This window comes from Drosophila eugracilis, unplaced genomic scaffold, assembly GCF_018153835.1.
Source record: "Drosophila eugracilis isolate 14026-0451.02 unplaced genomic scaffold, ASM1815383v1 contig_1605, whole genome shotgun sequence".
NCBI classification, from domain to species: domain Eukaryota; kingdom Metazoa; phylum Arthropoda; class Insecta; order Diptera; family Drosophilidae; genus Drosophila; species Drosophila eugracilis.
In genome coordinates, this window is record NW_024572430.1 from 201,985 (window position 1) to 219,500 (window position 17,516).

A 17,516-nucleotide genomic window follows, 5' to 3' on the forward strand; every position below is an offset into this window, starting at 1 on the left:
AACACATTTACACAAAAGTTCCAAAAAAACTATAGGAACGGAATAGCCGAGTGCCGCGACTATAAGATACCTGTTACTGTTTTACACAATTTTAAAATATTAATTTTGCTTGTGGAAATTCACACAGAGAAAGCATGCTGAGTAACTGATAGTGACGTCAAAAACCATGTGAGGCCTTATAACCTAAATTTCTTCATAAAATAATGTTCTGATTTAAAAAATCTTTGGTAAATAGATATATAATAACAAAAATAAGTTATACAAGGTCAAACGAAGGCATTTATAATAATATTATAGACGCAACGGTTTCCGAGGTTTGTGGCCTTTAGAATAGGCGTGGCCAGATGAAAACTCGATACAAGTTGCAGTGGCATCTTACTCAATACGAATCCTTAGCACAACTTTATAGCTCTTATAGTTCACGACATTTACGCAATTTTGGTTTTTCGGGTTTTGTGGGCGTGGCTTAATCCGAGCTTTCTACTACTTATAGTTACCGAGATATCAGCTTTTCTAGAAAATGTGAAAACCTTTTGCGCTTGGTGGGCGTATGGGTGGGTGTGGGCGGATAATGGTACGACCATAAGATGCGCTGTCATTCCAAGACTATACATACTGAATTTCAACTTTCTAGCTCTTATAGTTCCTGAGATTTTAACGGTTTTAGTTCTTCGTGATTTGTGGGCGTGGCAGGATGCTGAAATAAACTTGCGCTGTCCAGGGACCTCAAGAATCTTCATGCTGAATCTCAACTTTGTATCTGTTATAGTTCCGGAATTCTCAACGTTCATACGGACGGACGGACTTTATAGAGTCGGAAACGATTCCTTCTGTCTGTTACATACTTTTCAACGAATCTAGTATACCCTTTTATTCTTCGAGTAACGGGTATAAAAATTACAGAAGAGATTTAAGTTTATTTCTGAATGTGGAATGATTACTGCTCCTACTTGTTTTGCACTACTATTTTGGAGGTGTATAAAAGCGCACTATAAATCCTACAATTTTAAAAATTAATACTTTATATGTTCTATAACAACAGTGTTGGGCCAAGCACCCAAACACAAAGACGGATGAGCAGCTGCGTGTTTTTTAGCAGTTTCTATTTTGTTTTGGTTCTACCAGTCTCGCATGCGCTTTACTGTTATTTTGAAGTTTATAAGCTTTTGGGAGCTTTTAAAACTGCTTTTAGTAGAACTGCTTTAGCCAGAAGGTTTTGTTGTTTAGCTTCTACTTCTTTCATTCGGCGTGGTTTGCTTGCGGAGTTGATTTGGTTTTGATTTTAACTCGAAATAAAATATGGAAATATGGAAATTGAACTGCCTCGGTTTATTTATTCTACAGCTTCTTCTTCTTCGTTGAAGAAATGGAGGTCCTGCATCAGAAGGCCAAGGCTGCGATACGGACCGTAGATTCAACCATTATGACCCTTGAGTGAATGGAGAAGCATCTACTTGATCGATGAAGGAAGAATTGGAGGAGTTAAATTATAGCGAAATCGGAAGTGATTTATATTGGAAATTCTCTCAGCTAGCCACAGATTACTGACGCTGACTATAATGTTGATCTTCTGCGCAACCGTTTTAGTAATCGTCGTTCAATATTCCGGGCTAAAATCAACGAGATCCTGCAGGTAATAGTTGTCGAGCCGGAATCCGGTGCAAATCTTCGGGAGTTATCCGACAGATTCAATGGTCCTTGAGACTGTGGATTTGGCATATGCCAGTTGAGGAACGATACGATGAAGTCCGGCGTCCTGCCCTCTGCGCAATTTGCCTCAAGTCTGGATTCTTCGCCCGCGGATGCTCATCCTCCCGCTTCCCTACATGTAATGGCCGACATCAAGCCCCGTTACATTCTTGTGAGCAATTACCCAGCACTGTTTCCGTTCCCGCTTCCGGCGTGAATCCTGCTTATGATGCTGGCGTTGCGACCTCTCAGGAGACTTCCTTCCCTGATTCCGGCTTTACAAGTTCATCACATCACATCATGGCTGACCATCCAACTTCAGCTTCATCGGTCCAAATGCTCTGTGATTGACCTTGGAGACACTGAATTCACTACGGGTGCATCGGTTAATGTTTGCCTAATGTCTCGCCTATGCACGTATTCGGTATACGAGGTGTGTTCAAAAAGTAAGGTGACTCTTCAAATTTCGCGAATTTCAAATTTTTCGATTATCGAAACCTTTTAGAAGTTATACGAGGTGTGTTCAAAAAGTAAGGTGACTTTTCAAATTTCAAATTTTTCAAATTTTTCGATTATCTTCAGTTTTGGGAACAAGAAAAAGTCACATGGGGCCAAATCCGGTGAATATGGTGGCTGAGGCATTATTGTGGTGTTGTTTTTGGCCAAAAAATCCAAATCCTTTGATCCATATTTTTCGATAGCAAAAAATCGCCGAGCTCGCAAAACAACTTGTAACTTTACGCCTCTCACAACCAAACAAAAGAGGATGTTCCATTGAAACTTGTACAGATGTTAGGGAAGAGTGTACCAATATAACAAAACAAAAAAATCGATAATCGAAAAATTTGAAATTCGCGAAATTTGAAGAGTCACCTTACTTTTTGAACACACCTCGTAAGTTGAGGAAGTTGTGGCGTTAACCCGGCCTGAGCATAGATGTCTCCAATTGGAAGGTTCCTGCCGATGTGGTTCTGGCAGAACCTTCCACAGAGCGTAGCGTGTGGATTTGCTGATTGGAGCCAGCCTGTTTTTTGATCTGGTCTCAGTTGGGCAAATCCAACTAGGAGACGGTCTGCCTCTTTTGTAGAATACGCTCTTTGGATGGGTAGTATTTGGAAATGGGGAAACCTCGTGTGGCCGCTCCATCAGCGGTCTCCAGCCCCTTGAGCTCCACCTGCCACTCTTGCGTGGCTGCGGAAGAGTGCAGCACTGCTGCAAATTCAACCTGGTCAATGCCGATCGGAAGAAGATTACTGATAAACTGAACGATATGACCAAGGAGTTGGATCGAATGCGAGGTCGATGACACGCGCAAGGCTTTAGTGCAGGAGACACTGTCGCGTTTTGCCTCGGAAAATACCATTCAGAGCCTACGTGAGGATCTGTATTCAAAGATCAGATCCACTAATAGGAGATCAATGAGTCGCACCGGATCCGCAGGCAGAGTACAGCGACATCAACGGACGCCTCAGATCCGAGTATGATGCCAAGTTGAAGCAGTCGCTATGCGAGGATAAGGTCCGTCGTCTGCAAGAGGCCGCTGCACACATATCCAACTCTACGCACAAGTCCATCGAAGATTTGCGGTCAACTCGTGTTCGTATTGACAGTCTAAATGACAAGATTCATGATCATGAGCGCACTAACGCCGCTCTCAATGGTCGCGTACGTGAATTGGAACTCGATAACACTCGGGAGTGTCACGGCCAAGAGGTGGCTCAGCTCGAGAAGGAGCTTCTTCGACTGCGCGAAGAGATGACTGCAGAATACCAGGACCTTATGGACATAAATGTCTCACTGGATTTGGAAATCGCTGCCTACGACAAGCTGCTAGTCGCCGAGGAGACGCGCCTGAACATTACCCCAGCCGCCAGCACGGCACGGTACAGTCAACGAGGGAAGTCTTTCACCATCAACAAGTTCCATCGTTCTGTAAATCTGAACCGTGTTGGAACGACAACACCTTGCCCCTCAAGGACTTTGTTGAAGGGGCAGCCTTCAACGGGGGGAGGATGTTGGGCCAAGCATCCAAAGACAAAGACGGATGAGGAGCGGCGGGATTATCAGTTATTTTGTTTGGGTTCTTTCAGTTTCGAATGCGCTTTACTATTATTTTATAGCACATGAGCTTTGGGGAGCTTTTCTTCTTGCTTCGGAGTGGTTTGGTTGATGAGTTGATTTGCTTTTGATTTGAACTCGAAATAAAATGTGGAAATCGAACTGCCCCAGCTTATTTTTCATCAAAGATTTTAATGGAAGTCTTTTTATAAAAAATTCTTGCGGTATTTTCGCTAGTTGGCGCTGAAAGCTCGTAGTTCTTGTTTTATTCGTCGCATCAGGTCATACAATACCTTTTTGGAAAGCTTATTTCACGCGCTAACACATGTTTGATTAATTGTATTTTCTTACTACTACGATAAAGGCAAAAATGCATCTCAAGCAAGTTTCCATTTTCACCGAACAACGATGGTATCAACGTTTTCTTTCTGGTGTAGAGGTGGTCGAGGATGCGCCACGCTCCGGAAGGCCTGTCGTCGAAAATTGCGATAAAATCTCTAAATTGGTCGAAAGAGACCGGCATAGTAGCAGCCGTAGCATCGGTCAAGAGCTGGGCATGAGTCATCAAGCCGTTATAAACCATTTGAAGAAGCTTGGAGTCACTAAGAAGCTCGATGTATGGGTGCCACACGAATTGACGCAAAAAACATCTTTGACCGTATCGACGCATGCGAATCGCTTCTAAATCGAAACGAAATCGACCCGTTTTTGAAGAGTATGGTGACTGGCGATTTAAAGTGGGTCACTTACGATAACGTAAGGCGCAAACGGTCGTGGTCGAAAAGCGGTGAAGCGGCCCAGACGGTGGCCAAGCCTGGATTGACGGCCAGGAAGGTTCTTCTGTGTGTTTGGTGGGATTGGCAGGGAATAATCTACTATGTGCTGCTCCCCTATGGCCAAACGCTCAATTCGGACCTGTACTGCCAACAACTGGACCGCTTGAAGACAGCACTCATGCAGAAGAGGCCATCTTTGATCTTCCACCAGGACAACGCCAGGCCACACACATATTTAGTGACGCGCCAGAAGCTCCGGGAGCTCGGATGGGAGGTTCTTTTGCATCCACCGTATAGTCCGGATCTAGCACCAAGTGATTACCACCTGTTTCTGTCCATGGCGAACGCGCTTGGTAGTCTGAAGTTGGCCACAAGAAAGTCCTGTGAAAATTGGCTCTCCGAGTTTTTTTCCAATAGGGAAGCGAGCTTCTATGAGAGGGGCATTATGAAGTTGGCATCTCGTTGGGAACGCGTCTTGGAACAAAACGGCGCATATTTGACTTGAATCGCATTATTGTAATCAATTTTATGAACAATTGAAAATTCAATAAAATACCGCAAGACTATCGCAAATTGTGGACATGGGTTCTTGTTCCAAGCTTGTTAGAGATCCCGAGATCTTGATGTTTTTAGTTCTTAGTGATTTGTGGGCGTTAGAGCGGGCGTGACAGGATGCTGAAATAAACTTGCACTGCGTGGGAATCTCAAGAATCTACATGCGTTATCTCATACGGATAAACAGACAGTCGGGCATTTGACGGCATTATAGGTGACGACACACTAAGAACTCGAGAGGAAAAACGACCTTTGAACAATATCACCCGGTATCACGATATGTACACCTGTTGTTAGACGCAAAACACCCTGAATCTGCAAAGGAAGCTTTAAACGCCTATAAGCGAGTATTTCAAAATCTTGGGGCCACTTCACACGGAGAGGCCGTAGACACGAGCGTTAAGGCTGAGATTGGCACAAGCACCTCAGACCCTATGTACACAAAGAGCTATGCCTACCCTACCAACATGAAAGGGGAAGTGGATAGACAGATAGAAGATAGACAGAACAAACCATCTAAAAGTCTGGTTTATCATCGGGATTCCATCAAATTTATATGTTGGAATCCGATACACCAAAAACAGCTTTATCTGCAATGAATGGGAATAATAATATTTTTAAGCGAGAACTATGATAGCCACTGGCAAAACCTTCACGCTGTCTTTAACAACCTGGGGAAAGCCAGACTGCAGGTGAACTTAGAAAAAACTAATATCCTTTCAACGCATGTTAATTTTTCAGGATTTGTAGTAACATACGAGAAAATCTTTCATAAGTCCCACATAAGGAATTAATTTTTTGGTCAACGCATGTAGTTTTTATTTCCTCGGTAGAAAAGACTGGTAACAGAATATCTTAACTCCTTAACCTTGCATACCGAACGTTGCACTGACTGATAACCTCCTCCAAACACAAACAAACCAATATAAAATATAATCAAAAATAAATAAGATAAGCCTAATTTAAGATCAACATTTAAAAATTAAAACATCTCAGAACAGGGAACAATTAATAAGAATTATATATAACAACACTCAAATTAAAAAAAAATATAATTTTTTAGTAATACCAATATACGAATAACAAAAACAAAACCACCAACACAAACATTAGGGTTAAGACAATTAGACAATTTTATTCTAAGAATCTACAATTTCATGTACATGTACTCCCGCCGAATTTACAAGTGCGGCCACAATATACGTGGCGACAACCCTCCATATTTTCAAATATGATGCAAATATCAAATGTGTTGTTTCCTTACAGCAAGGTACCGTCTGGAGGACCAATGGCGATTTCAAAATGGCTCATGCCATCAATCTAGTCCGCATGCAGTGTTTCATGAGTGTTGAAAAACAGTTTTTATAAAGCATTTATACCTTAAAACCTATCTGTTTTATTAAGAAATTTCGTCAATGTTATTTGCTATCCTTCTGCCTGTGTTTGTTATTCCCTTCTTGTTTACATATATTTTACAAAAAATTGTTAATTCCTGCATAAGATCGGAAATTATTTTGGGGGTGTTATGTCAGGCGAAGGCAAAGATATAGCATAAAGAACTGTAGAAATCAGGTGTAAGGTGAAAGATAAAGCATAAAGAACTGTAGAAATCAGGTGTAAGGTGAAATTTGTTGCATCATCGCAATAGCAGGTATGACAGCTACAACGTCGGCCTGTCTGTCATTGCTAAGATACAGCAATTTTGCCTTATAGTTGGATTTTTGATGAATCCAAAATGTCATTATGTAAAAGGCATTGCCATGACCTTTGGATTCATTCGGAAGCTAAGCTGTTACAAATGCGTATTTAATTTCTCGCCACAGCTTCCAGATGAACCATCATTCTTTCTTTTTGATTTTTCAGCTTGGTCGGTTAGAGTGAAATGGTTTCGCCAGAACAGAGACAAGACACCTTGCTCAGCTCGCCTGCGACAAATCTTTTAACCTTTACCAAACAAGAGTCTCTAAGTCCCAGGATCGGAGACAGTGGTAGTTTGAGATTTGGTGGGAGGCTATTAGCTTCAGATTTGGACTACGGCGCAACGAAAAAAGACACGCTGACAGCACCGCTCCTTCTAAGGGCTCTTCAACTGGTCTAGATGGTATATCGTTGCGACTGGAATTGATTGACCGCAGTACTCGGCTCAATTATAATTAGTAGACAAGTTATCTCAGCTTGGTTCTTAAAGTGTTTAGTTTATTAGGCTGGATTTAGGATTTAGATCGGGATTTGCACCGATTCGGCCTCATCGCACCCAAAGGTTTTTTTTGCTGTCCTTGCCCCTCGATCTGAAGATAAAGATAATACTGTTAAGGGTCGAGACATCAACAGTCAAGAGGGTAAAATAATTTACGATCGTACTAATGAACACAACTACCGCTTCCCGATCTTGGCCACATCACAGAAGAATTAAGAAATTTACTGGACTGGACTCCAGGCATAGTAGACGCCTTTGACTGCAATAGCTGGATAACAAGTGCTCCATATGTACAGCTTATTTCTGCTGGTTTAGTAGCAGTATCAAATTAAAAATTCGATTTTTTCTTGCACGAAATAAGCTTGGATCCACTGTATATGTATATTCTTGAGATGACAGAGCTTTTTAAAGTGGAACCACTATCCTGCCACTCTCACCACAAGACCCCTATCTCGAAATACAGTTTCTACTTTTTTTAGACTAACTAGATAAAAATAGGAAAATCTCAGGAACTATTAGAGCTAGAAAGCTAGAGCTAATGATGATTCAAATGCGTATTATTTTGCCCATCTGTCTACGCCTACTCTAACTTCCACAAAATGCGGAAAACAAAATACGCTTTAATCTTAATAACTATAAGAGCTTGGGAGTGCGGATTAGTAGCTAGAAGTAGTATTTTCATGCAGCCACACTCACTATACCGCCCACAAACTGTGGAAAACTGTGGCGCCAATAATATTAAATTGTATGTCTTCATTTGACTTCGAATAATATTTGTGGATTATGTGGATAACCAACGATTTTTTGAATGGAAAGTTTATTTCGCTATTTCGTTATTGGTTAACAAATACTTTTTCCGAACTCGAAGAGTAGGTTATAAGGACTCATATGGACAGTGACCTCACAGTAAGTAAACATGCTTTTTGAAAAAAAAGGTGGCACTTTGTTCTTTTCCACTAAGCTAGAACGTTACAGTCATCGAAACTTGGACGTCCAGATTTGACTACACCAGAGACATATTTAACATATTTAAAAGGTAATACCACAAGTTAATCTTTCGAATAAAAAATTCATGTCAATCGATTAGTTCATCGTTGTTTTATTGAAATAAAACAACACCCTTCGATGTGCCCACTAGTTTTTCGGAGCATAAAATAATATTTGTGAGCTTTCTTATTCATTACTCATAGAGTTAAAGGGTATATTGTATTCCTTGATAAGTATGTAACAGATAGCAGGAAGAGTTTACGGCCATATAAAGTATATATTTTATTGACCACCGAAGTCGATTAAGCCAATTCCGACTGTCCGTCCGTAAAGCTGAATAAGGAGTATATATGTACATATATAAGAGATACAAAGTTGAGATTAAACATGCAGATTCTTTAGATACCTTCGTAGCATAAGTTTTAGCATCCTGCCACCCCAACTCTAACGCCCACGAGTTAGGAAAAGCTAAAAATGTTGAGATCTCAATATTGCTGAAATCTCAGAAACTATTACAGATACAGTGACGAACTAAATCACGATTTCTCCACTTAAAATTTAGATATTTAAATAAACAAAAATTTATACATATAATATTATAAAAACATAACACGACAAAATTTATTTCAACTTTTTGCCTTCAATGGTTGATTTTTAAAAATTAAATAACATAAATAGGAGGTGAATTTGCCTGAACAAAATTATTGGCACACTTATTGAAAAACTTAAAAATAAATGAAAATAACTAAAATTAAAACTTTGTGGGTAAGCCATTTTGTTTTATAAAGGCTTTCAACCGTCTTGGCATCGAAGAAACGAAATTTTGGGTTGTTTCTGCCCCAATATTCGGCCCCTTTTCTATTAGTCACCTTCAGCCCGGACTTTGTTTTTATCGCGCGTTTTTTAACGCGCCTGTCCAGCTCCTTCCCACAAATCTTCAATGGGATTGAGGAGGATGCGGCAAAGTATGTTGGACGTTATGTGTGACCCACATACGCACATCATAAGTCGTTTAAGGGAGCTTCTTCTTTGGAAAGCGCAAAACACACCGGACGACCCAAGGCTTTGACCGCCTTGATTATAAAAATGGTGAAGGTGGATCCAAAAATTTCTTCAACTCAGATCGCAGCAGAAGTAAAAAAAAGTTTGGAAAAGAAATTCATCCAATAATGGTGCGAAGGACCCTTCATCAGGCAAATTATAATACCCGAGTGGCTAGAAGAAAGCCAGTTATATCAAAAGTGAACCAGAAGAAGCGATTAGAGTATGCGAAAGAATATTTGAAGAAGACAATGGGTTTTTGGAACAATGTAATATTTTCGGATGAAAGCAAATTTAAAATTTTTCCATCTTATGGCCGGCAACGCGTTTGGAGAAAACCGAATACTGAGCTGCAAAAAAAGTTGGGATTAAGCATGTAGTTTCTAATGGTGCCCCCAATGCCTATTATTTTTAATATGGAGCCCAGCCGCCAACCCAATCTGAAGGTCCACCTTAAGCTTAAACTCCGGAATGATACGATTTCGTAGAAAAATATTATTAAAAATATATTACTTGAGGAATGGTCGAGTATTCCCGAAAAAACGTACCGAAATTAAGTGGAATTGATGAGAAAAGGCGTGGAAGCTATTAAGGAATACAACGGCTACACACAAAAACCCTTAATATATAGTGCCAAATCAAAAAAAAAAAAAGAAATAAATTTTGATGTGCGATTTCTTAGTTTTTCTGTTTTCCTAAGAAAAACGGAGCAATACACCACGTTTTTTGAATAATGGTTTTGATGTTAAAATAGTGTTTAATTCAAAACAAAAACGATTTTTTACTTATTACCTAGCAAAGAATACTTTATTGACTAACTTAGTTTTTCTGTTTTCCTAAGAAAAACGGAGCAATACACCACGTTTTTTGAATAATGGTTTTGATGTTAAAATAGTGTTTAATTCAAAACAAAAACGATTTTTTACTTATTACCTAGCAAAGAATACTTTATTGACTAACTGTATATCAGTTTTAAATATATTTTTTAAGTTAGTTTTAATAATTTTCCTTGCGGTTGAATTTGATTATTATTATTATTATTATTATATTATAGGTCAACAATTCAACTATTTGCGTTTAATTCACATAATACCGAAACATATATTTTTTATATTTTAAATTGTATGTTGTTTACTTACGTTTTTTCACAGTCTTTAAATTCTTGTATATTTTTATATTACTGTAACATTATTTATTTATTTATAATTTTACTTCAGGTATTCACATAGAGCACAAACATTTTTTTTAATTTAAAATAATTAAAACCATTTAACCCTTGTTTTGTTGGCTCTTACAAATTTGTATGACATAAGAAATGAGCGTTTTAAAAATCTTCTAAGGACTTTTTACCATTAATAAACAATAGCACCAGAGTGTGACCGTACTAACAAAAATAGGTACGTATACCATAATATCAGTTTCAGACAAAGTTTTAATAATCTGTTCCAACAGTCAAAATACATCATTTAAACATTCAACTTCAACGACTTTTTATGTCATAACAAATAAATGTACAAGAGGAAAGATAACTATATGAGTGTTGAAAAATTTAAAATTAAATAAAAGAAAATAAGCCACTTTTTTTGTCTATATCCATATAATTTTTTTGTAGCATCGTTCTTATAACCAAAAGTAAGAAAAACAGTTTCTGTTTTATTAAGAGATTTCATCGATGTTATTTGCTATCTTCTTTCTGTGTTTGTTATTAATATATATTAATATAATATATATATATATATATATGTATATATATATATAATATATAATATTATATAATATATTGTTAATTCCTGCATAAGATCGGAATTTATTTTGGGGCTGTAATGTCATGCGAAGGCAAAGATATAGCATATAAGCATAAAGAACTGTAGGAAACAGGTGTAAGGTGTAAAATTTTCCTTTTGCTTAAGTTTATAATAGATAAAGTTGATATTTGCAAGTGTTTGTTCTTTCTAAAGTCTTTCTTCTTCTGTGAATATCGGATCATCTAATTTTTTAGTTTATTGTTGGTACAGACGAAATTTATTGCATTGTCGCAATAGCAGGTCTGACGGCTACAACGGCCGGTCTGTCGTTGCTAAAATACAGCAATTTTGCCTTATCGTTGGATTTTGGTTAAATCCAAAATGTCGTCATGTAAAAGGCATTGTCATGACCTTTGAATTTATTTGGAAGCTAAGCTATTACAAATTCGTATTTAATTTCTCGCCACAGCTTCCAGATGAACCATCATTCTTTCTTTTTGATTTTTCAGCTTGGTCGGTTAGCGTGAAATGCATTAGCCGGAACGGAGACACGAAACCTTGCTCAGCTCGCCTGCGACAAATCCTTTAACCAAATACAAAACAAGAGTCAACGGCTGTCTCTAAGTCCTAGGATGGGAGACTGTGGCATTTTGAGATTTAGTGTGACTTCAGGACTCCGGCGCTACGAAAGAAGACCCGCTGACAGCACCACTCCTTCTAAAGCCTCCTTAGCTCGTTCGATGTCAGCAACTCGTCTAGATGGTATATCGTTGCGACGGGAATTGATTGACCGCAGTACTTGGCTCAATTTTAATAAGAATACAAGTTATCTCAGCCTGTTTCTTAAATTGGGCAGAACTGGTTTAGTTGTAGTTCTAGGGTGGATTTAGGATTAATATCGGGATTTTCACCGATCCGCCTCTTTGCAAAGTACTCAGTCCTGAGTGACAGTTGAGTTCGCGATTTCATAAACGAGGGATTGAACATAGATTTTGTGCTAGTAATGTGTATTTCACTACCGATTACAATGTCCAACAAAGTAGCCCGAGCAAGTTTAAAGGAAATAATATTTTCACAAATATACCGCTCCCCATAACCCATATATACAACTAGATTGCGGAGATGTATCAATTTTATGGTCGACCCGACGCTGAATACACCATAAATTTAAGAGGCAGGGTCAACAGGTATGCGGCACATGGGAGGGTTTTTTCCGTATCCCTTGATCCGAAGATAAAGACAATACGATTAAGGGTCGAAACATCAGCAGTCGAGAGGGTGAAATACCTCACCGTCAAAGTGAAAACACCCGTTACTGTTTTAAACAATTTTAAAATATTAATTTTGCTATAGGAAGTTTACAAGGCGCCACCTATTGTCGAGGAAGCATGTTGAGTAATTGATAGTGACGTCATAAGCCATGTGAGGCCTTATAACCTAAATTTAAAAAAAATAAGTTATACAAAGTCAAACGAAGGCATTCATAATAAAATTATATACGCCACAGTTTTCCGCGGTTTGTGGGCGTTAGAGTGGGCTTGGCCGGATGAAACCTCGTTGCAAGTTGCAGAGGCATCTCTTAATAACTACTCTTAAGGACAACTTTGTAGCTCATATAGTTTCCGAGATTTTTGCATTTTTGGTTTTTCGGGTTTTGTGGGCATTAGAAAGGGCGTGGCTTGATCGGAATAATTCGCATTGGGAGCATCATAAAAACCTACATGCTTAATCCGAACTTTCTATCTCTTATAGTTTCTGAGATATCATCTCTTCTAGAAAATGCGAAAACCGGCTTTTGAGCTTGGTGGGCGTATGGGTGGGTGTGGCCGTAGAAAACGACCACTATAAGATGAGCGTGCATCTAAAGATTATACATACTGAATTTTAACTTTCTAGCTCTAATAGTTCCTGAAATTTCAGCGATTTAAGTTTTTAGTTAGTTAGTTAATAAACTTGCGCTGCTTAGGGACCTTAAGAATCTTCATGGTTAATCTAATTTTTGTATCTCTTGTAGTTCCTGATATCTCAGCGTTCATACGGACATGGCTCAATCGACTTCGCTATTGATCCTGATCAAGAATATACATACAAGAATATAGGGTCGGAAACGCTTCCTTCTACCCGTTACATACTTGTCAACGAATCTAGTATACCATTTTACTCTACGAGTTATACCCGTTTCTCGGAGACGAAAATCCAACAGAAGTCAAAGATTATTTTCATTAATAAAAATTAAAATAAAATATTTATTTACGTAGAAATTATACATCCAAATCTCATAACAAAATAAGTGAGATGTTCATCCAAATTACAAGATATCCAACCATATGCGGGATTAAAGGAATTAATCTTGAAAAACCATAAAGAATTCCTACACCCGGGAATAGAAAAAAAACACATATTGGTTTAAAGAGGATTACTATTACCCAGACAGCAAGAAGCTAATTCAAAACATAATTAATGAATGCGAAATATGTATATTAGCGAAAACAGAACATAGGAATACAAAAATGTCGTTTGAAACACCGCCCGAAATCAATAAGGCAAGAGAACGTTACGTTCTGGATTTTTACATTGTTAGTAACCAACAATTTTTATCATGCATTGACATATATTCCAAATTTGCCAGTTATTGACGTAAAAGGAAGAGATTGGCTAGAAGCGAAAAGAGCCATCATAAAAATATTTAATGACATGGGAAAATCACAAAAAATAAAGGCATACAAGGATTCAGCATTTATGTGGGCATCCTTACAAATTTGGTTAAAGACAGAGGGAGTAAGGATCTCCATCACCACAAGCAGAAACGGAATATCAGATATGGAGAGACTATATTTTTTTTTAAAATTACGGCATTTATTTATCGAATCTCTCTCTCAAATCTTAGCCTAATACAATTTATTTTTTTTTTGGAGAACGGCCCTAGCTCTTGTTGCTGGGTGGGGATGTTTGAGACCGCGCAAGCCTATTTGAATGAGCCTGTAGCTTAATCGTATATTTTGCTTTTATATTTTCGATTTCATCTTTAACAGATTCCAGATTTAAAACTCTATGAATGTTTATATTCCGTATGTTCCACGGAGCACCAGTTATAGTTCACAGTATCTTTGATTGAGCTCGCTGTATTACTTCTAAGTTCCAAATTGGCATGAGAACTGCATTGTATAGATGTACCTTGTACACCAATTTTAGCGGAAAACGGACATTTATTAACCAATGTAGGCTTCTTGCTTTTAATTTAAGTTGTGTTCTCTTAGCTTCGATGTGCTTTCGCCAAATAAGCCGTCTGTCAAGGTGGACTCCAAGATATGTTACTTCAGTTGTTTGCCGTATATAAATATTGTTCAGACATAGTGGGGGCAAGTTTGTCTGTTTAGGGTAAAGGATGTAACGGTCCTGCTTTGGGGTGGTTGGGACAGTTTACCGGATACCAGCAGTTCGTTTCAACATTTATTTTGATGTCAGGCGTGGTTGCTGCAAAGAAGATTCCACCCAGAGTAGGTTGTTTCGTTATGGATAGAACAGGTTTAAGTTGCTTATTGCATATCGAGGGTTACAGAGTTGATTATCAGGGATCGGCTGGGCGTGGTCGGCAGGCCTGGGAGGAAGAGCTTCCGGGCTTTCGATGCTCTGAAGTGTGCCGTGGGGGAGCCGTGTGGGGACAGGGCCAGGAGCGTGTGCTGGATCTGGAGCCAGTCACGCGACCGAGTGTGAATGAGTAGAGAGAAGTGAACCCTGGAGTTCGGTATGAGAGAGAAGGAATCGAAACCCAGTGGGTCTCTGGTATGTGAGAGAGATCAAAGCCCCTGTAGGTCTCTGGTACGAGATAGATGGCAAAGCCCCTGTGGGTCTCTTGCGAGAGATGACGCGAGGCCCGAGGGGTTCGACACGTGAGAAATGCAAAGCTCTGTGGGTCTCTTGCGGGAGATGAAGCGAGGCCCGAGGGGTCCGACGCGTGAGAAATGCAAAGCCCCTGTGGGTCTATTGCGAGAGATGACGCGAGGCCCTTTGGGTCCGACGCGCAAGAGATGCAAACCCCTGTGGGTCTCTTGCGAGAGATGACGCGAGGTCCGAGGAGTCCGACGCGTGAGAAATGCAAAGCCCCTGTGGGTCTCTTGCGAGAGATGACGCGAGGTCGAAGGGTCCGACGCGTGAGAAATGCAAAGCCCCTGTGGGGCTGTTGCGAAAATGTCGGCAGTGATCCAGTGGATCTACTGCTGGCGAGCATCGGCGAGTGGCCGATGGCAGTGCTCCCTCGGTATGACCGAGTCGGATTTATTAGATTTAGAACTATGCTAAATGCGACCAAATTGACTAATGCTGGTGAGGGTGCCCAACTGCGAGAGAGGGCTGACCTTACCTGAGCGAGATCGACCGCAAAAGTAACTTTCCCCAAGAAACCGGTCCTCTTTATATACCCCGTGGCTGGAGTCAGTGTGACTGTTCCCGGAAATCCCTTTGTGTGGTGTGCCCGCTTGTCTGGCCCGGCAGTGTGACCGTCCGTTGTTACCAAGGCGCGCCCGCGCTTTCAAATTCAAAATTATGTTTTATTCTTAACTAATAATAATATTAGTAAACTAGGCACCTCAGGTATCTCCTTATAACTAAAAAACAACCTATAACTATGAACTTCATGATTTTCCTTAACGCTATCCCTGACCTCTAATCTTATTAACTATTTATTTATAAGGTCATAAGGTGACGTAATAGCTCTTTTGCTCGTTAACCTTTTTGCGCCAATCTGCTAGCCATTTCTCTAAATGCTCGATATGGGCTGATAACTGTTGCGTCGCTCTTATGGGGCACTTTGATCGACTTAGAATGGCAGTATTATCAGCAAATATTGACGTTGTTGTGAGACAGCTTATCGGAAGGTCTGCTACCTTGAGGTACTCCTTCTTCAATTGGATGGTATTCAGAGAGGAAGTCTTTACATCGTACGGCGAAGCTTCTATGCACAAGATATGACTACAGTTTTTTATGGGTGTTCTGTGGAAGCAAGGTTTTAAGGTCCAGCCAGTCACGGTCGAAGGCCTGATCGTCATCCAGAAAGACTGCAGAACAATACTCTCGACTTTCAAATGCATTTCGTATCTCGAAGGTTTTTCGATTCTCTTGTTCAATGGTTCCGTGTTTCCCGCGAAAACCAAATTGGTGGCTTGGAATGGCAATATGGGACTTCGTTGCTGCGAGCCCATTCTCCTGTTTGTGTGTGAAGTGGCGACTTACTTTCGATTGGAAGACATATTCCTGATTTAGCTTTCCACAGTGGATATCGTTTGCTGTTTGGGGAGAAATGCTACAAATAGGATAATTGAGATCGATTATGTTCATCTTCTAAGCCTTTGCGTAGAAGATAGATTGCTGTTTTAAGCCTTTTCTTTGCAGCAGGCGATTAGTCTGTTAATATGCTAATGTTAATGCTATGTTAATATGATCAGTTTGTTAATATGCGGAGAAGCCCTCCAGTTGTTATCAGGATTACAAGCCGGTATAATAGGGGTGGAGTGTTTCGCAGCTAGTGACATAACATACACTGGTTCTTCAAGTGAGCTGTCAACCTCTTCTTTTTGTTACATGTTTGGAAAGCCATTAATATGGGTACTTACATACTTTCTGTATTTAATCCAATCTGTTTTATTGCAGGTTAGAGCATGTATGCGTTCTGACAGCTGTGGATGGTCGTAGAGATGAAGTTAAATAGGCGAGTGATCCGATGACAGATCTGTTAAGTGCTCCACGTGGACATGCTCTCTAGACACTCTTCTTGTGACGACAAAATCGATCAAGTCAGGCTTCTTATTAGGATCTGTTGGTTAATATGTAGGCTTGCCAGAAAAGATAAGACCATGCTTGCTTCTTGGTGTAATTATAGCGTGGTACAGCTGTCTTCCTTTGGCCCAGTGGGCGTGTTTTGCGTTGTAATCACCAGCCGCTAGAAAACGGTCACCTAACAGGTCGAGCGTGGTGGGTAGTATACACCTTAGAGGTTTCAGGTACCGCTTCTGGTATCGATGTGTATTGATGTAGCTTGTATACAGCCTGTTGCAAATGATGGCAACTCATAGTGATGCGTTTCTTGATCAGTATGCCAGTACCGCAATGATGAATGGTTTGTTTTATAAAATGTATATCCAATAAGTTGAAAATAGTTTTTGTTTGTTAGGTGTGTCTTATCTAGGAACTGCGAGAGCTCGAATTTGTGTGTGCCATTCGCATTTCAGAAACATATTTTTAAGAAAACCATCTAAGCAGATTTTTGTTTCATTAATAGCTCCAAAGGGAGATTTTGGGAGCTCGTCATTTGCAGTATTGCTACCATTGGTTGGTTATAGTTCGCAGCATTGCTTCTAGGCCGTTAGGCAATTGTGTGTTTGCAGTTATATGTCGGCCAGTAGTTTCTGGACTCTGTTTTAATGTTGGTTGCCGCACTGAATCAGCAGTGGTTTGCTGACCTGTCAGCTTAGA

The 17,516-nt window shown here is 39.8% G+C and overlaps 1 pseudogene; it reads left to right on the plus strand.

The window, feature by feature from the left end:
- The window catches only part of LOC121530455, a 61,945-nt pseudogene extending 58,028 nt beyond the window's left edge, over positions 1–3,917 (plus strand).
- The last annotated feature ends 13,599 nt before the right edge of the window (positions 3,918–17,516 follow it).